This window comes from Triticum urartu, chromosome 5A (genome assembly GCF_056163025.1).
Source record: "Triticum urartu cultivar PI428250 chromosome 5A, HENAU_Tu73, whole genome shotgun sequence".
NCBI classification, from domain to species: domain Eukaryota; kingdom Viridiplantae; phylum Streptophyta; class Magnoliopsida; order Poales; family Poaceae; genus Triticum; species Triticum urartu.
In genome coordinates this window covers 9,882,623-9,886,815 of record NC_141877.1, presented here as the reverse complement: position 1 = coordinate 9,886,815, position 4,193 = coordinate 9,882,623, and the positions used below count along the sequence as shown (strand labels likewise).

At 56.0% G+C, this 4,193-nt stretch overlaps 1 pseudogene; it reads right to left on the bottom strand.

Annotated features, from left to right (window-relative positions):
* Window positions 1-1,582: 1,582 nt before the first annotated feature.
* Window positions 1,583-2,382, bottom strand: LOC147967447 (uncharacterized; annotated as a pseudogene).
* Between the last annotated feature and the right edge of the window lie 1,811 nt (window positions 2,383-4,193).

Genomic DNA, 4,193 nt, shown 5'->3' with positions numbered 1-4,193 from the left:
TCCGCCACCGTTGTCGAGGGAGTGGAGGGGATGGGCGGATGTAGGGGGAAAAGATTTTAGGGTTGGAGAGGAGGGGGATGGAGGAGAAAGGCAGAAAGCAGACGGGCGCGGGGCTCACCACAGCACGGTGGTTTTTTTTCCTTCGCGTGGTGCGCTGCACCCCCACGCACGGCGCGGTGCGGTGGTCTTTTTTCCCTCGCGTGGTACTATGCGCTCGAGGCATTGGTTGTGACCCTTCCAGTAAGAGCCCATTCACTAGGTAGGTCCTCATAATCATACTCATACCTATACTGTACTAATTCGTGATGAATGAGAAATAATGTGCGTGCTCCTGTTGATCATTGGATCTTATAGGAGGTCCAGTGCAATCAGAAAGTGGCTCGTCCTCTAGCTCTCCAGTACCAATGACAGTAGGATTATGCTGAATAAACTGAATGTATGTATGATGGCTGCAGGCTGGATACAGGCATGTGGACACAGCCACGACCACAGCTCTCCGGCAACCAAGACGGCGACAGCGTCGACGGGATCCTCGGACGACCTGCGTACTTCGCCGACCTCGCCCATGACCTGCATCCAGCCGCTCCTGCCCCGGCCCTTCTCAACTTCGCTCCTGGTGAGCTGCTGTAGGTGAGACAATTGACTCGATCTGTTGCTATCGGTAGAACTGCTGATGTAGTTTGGGTGTAGCCGCAACTGCTGTAGGTTGGGTGTGTAGGAGGCTGACCTACTGCTCTTCTTAGTACCATGGCTGCTGTAGGTTTGTTTTATCTGCAATACATACTATCTTGGTTTAGTTTAGGGGCAAATAGAAATGTTTCTGTTGGACCGTGTTATGTGATTGATAGGTCACTGTCCCATTACATACTATCATGTAAACCTCCTGTTTTCCTGAAATGCTATTATTGATAAGTCACTGTCCCATGACATACCCAAGCATCTATTCCAGCCAAAGTTTTCGCTGTGAGAATCAGCCACTTGGGTGAAAAAGACGTATGAGTAAATTTGAATGGGACACGTGCATTTTTTTGGTACAGGGCCGTGTACAAACGTGTTGTGGATTTGGTTTTTCGTTTCAAATTTTTTGAACTGCTGTGACGGTTCGTTTGGTGGCTTTAACATTTTTGATTGGACGTGGGGTCGGCTGTCGTAGTTGTTCTTCTTGTGTGCTTACTTTCTTTTCTATTGGCCGTAGGATTTTGTTCGTATCTATGCCGGGTCAGTTCTGCTGTCGCTGTTTGTGGTGATTCTGCTGAGCCGCTGTTGGTCGATGTGTCCTGTCGCTTTCTTCTGTCTGGCCGCTGTTGGTCGATTCGTGGTGTCGCTATCGCTGCTTTTGTTGGCCTTGTGGACGATTTCCGGATGGGTGTGCATGCATGCCGTTCTGTTTTGTTCTGCTGCGGCCACGTCGTTGATTTTTGGCTTGCTGGATTTCTCAGGTTAGTCCGTTGCCGCTTATCAGGCAGCTTCTGGAGCGATAATAGGTTAAGCAGTTTCTGGACGATGATAGGTCGGCCGCCGCTTACGGATGTATAAATACTCATCAACTCAACACGCTCCCACCTCCCCTCCTACCTCTAGCTTTGCTGTTGCGTGCTCCTACATGGATTCCGTGCGGTTGGCCATAGCGTCGGCACTCTTTCTGGCGGTGCTCGTGGTGACGGCTGCCGACGACGCACACCTGCTGGACGACTTCAAGGCGGCGCTGCCCAACCAGGCGTCGCTTGACGGCTGGACCGCGCGTGACGGCGCCTGCAGGTTCCCCGGCGCAGTGTGCAGGGGCGAGCGCCTCACGTCGCTCTCGCTCTCCGCCGTCCTGCTCAATATCGACATCCACGCTGTCGCGGCCACCCTGCTGCAGCTCAGCGGCGTCGAGAGGCTCAGCCTCCGGGGGGCCAACGTCAGCGATGCGCTCGCGGCGGCGGCCGGCGGCAGGTGCGGCAGCAAGCTCGAGGTGCTCGACCTCTCCGGAAATCCCGTGCTGCGCGGTTCCGTCGCCGACGTGGCCGCGCTCTCCGGCTCCTGCAGCGGCCTCAATTCGTTGAATCTGTTCGGTGATGCGGTTGGTGCAGCCAAGGACGCTGGCGGTGGCGGGCAGGGGTTTGCCGCCCTGGACGGCTGGATGGTGGGTGCCGACCTCGGGTCTGTCCGGTGGCTGGGCCTCGCCTGAAATAAGATCCTCCGCCGGCCTCTCGGACTTCACCAACTGCTCCGGGCTGCAGTACCTTGACCTGTCCGGCAACCTCATCGGCTGCGATGTCGCCGCCAGGGCGCTCTCCGGCTGCCGCAGTCTCAGAGCGCTCAACCTCTCGAGCAACCATCTCGCCGGCCGTTCCTCCCGAACGTCGCTGGCGTTATGTGTAGTCTTCGCCGCTTCCAATGGACAGGTTGCAAGGTTATGTCATGCTTGGTACATACATACGTGCATGTGTGTGATTCTGACTACTTCTGGTTGTCCCGGGAATGAAATTGACTAGGATCTGTTTATCTAAATTTCAGACTTTAGTTCTTGGCTACCTTCTACCGTTTGAGCAATAAATTGTCGCATATGATGTTTGGTGTTTTTTCTTGTTGGGATTGTACAAATGGTATAGGAGTATAGGTGTAGTCTATAGTAGGGAAGCCAATTGTTGGGATAAGAATCAGGTGGAAACAGAAATATTGAACAAATGGTGGAAAATAGCTTTCTCTCCTGCTGGGCGGGCAAAGCATATGGGTGGTCTGCCTGTAAATACAGGAAATGTGTCAACGTAATCATTTTTATCAAAATTTTCCATGAGCCCATCCATTTGTTATTTCTATGTTTAAGTGTGTAACTGGAAGGAATGCGATGCCTACTGGAATATAGACACAACGGCTAACGAAGAAGCCGTCGACCCGCAGACCTGCAAAATATTGTAGGTTTTCAGTTTCAGGTTGGTTTGTTAGGCAGTTTTCTTCCACGCAAAGGGCGTACAGCGTGCAGTTATTGTTGACGATCTAATCGGAAAGAATTCCGTAGGTGGTTTTCGTAGGTGGTGTATCTGTCAGGAGAGTTTAGTGCAGTCTGATGCAGACCAGAATTAGCTAGACTAGCAGTTACAAAGATGAATGAAACATCGGAGTTGCATATGAAAGCAATCCTAACCAGTTTACATCACAATTGCCGAGTAAGGGCATCTCCACTAGGCTCCCCAAGAGGCCCTTTTTTCTAACTTTGAGAGCGCCGGCAGTGAAAAAAGCCTCCACTCACGCCCCCAGGATCGCTTTTTTCGCCGGTTTTGTGCAATTTTAGCGCCGGCAGTATCACCCGAAATCCAGCTCCCAGGGAGGCATCTGAGAGCGCCGGCGGTTTGTTTATGCATGCAAAGGCCCACCTGCAGCCACATCTCCCCCTTCCCCCGTCGCTTTCAGCCCGGCCCCCACCTTCTCTCTCCCCAGCACCACCTACTACACACACAGCCGGAGCGGGGCTCGCGCGGCCGTGGCGGCGCACGCATGGCCGAGCGCGGGGCCTCGAGCTCGCGCGGCCGGAGTGGAGCATGGCCGGGGAGGGGCTCGCGGAGCGGAGCGGAGCGCGCATGCCCAGGGGCTCGTCTTCTTTGCCTTGCAGTGGCCATCTCCACCGTTTCCGCGCATGGCCAGGACCAGGGCCGGCTCCAGTCCAGGGAGGCGCCGAGGCCTCCGTTGGGAAGCGTGGCCGGGTTCGCTCGCCGCCCTGTCCGGCTCCACCCGCGTGCGCCTCCAGCCCTTGCAGCAGCCGGGCGAGAGCCCAGCGACGCGGCAAGGCCATCCACGCGGAGACGGTGGCGGGGCATGGAGACGGTGGCGGGGCCATCCACGCGGCCCCGCAGTGCGCCGGCGAGCAGCACCAGCGTCCCCTCTCGAAGGAGCTTGTCGACCAGCGTCCCCGCAGTGCGCGAGCTCCTCCTGGCATTGCTGGCCGCGGCGGGGCACTGGGCGTCGGTGCTCTTCCTCGCTGCGCGCCACGCGCTCGTTCGAGCTGCCGCCACGTGTCCTGCTCGTCGAGGTGCAGAGATGCTTGGGGTGGAGACGGCTGGAAAAATTTGCCACCCAGGCTCAAAAAATCCACCGGTGCCTCCCCAGGAGGCCGAAAAAACACCTCCTGGGGGCCACAACAGCTGGAGATGCCCTAACCTGCTTGCTGCTGCACTGAGCTGTTTGCTACCAGGCAATTTGCTTCTGAGCAAGGA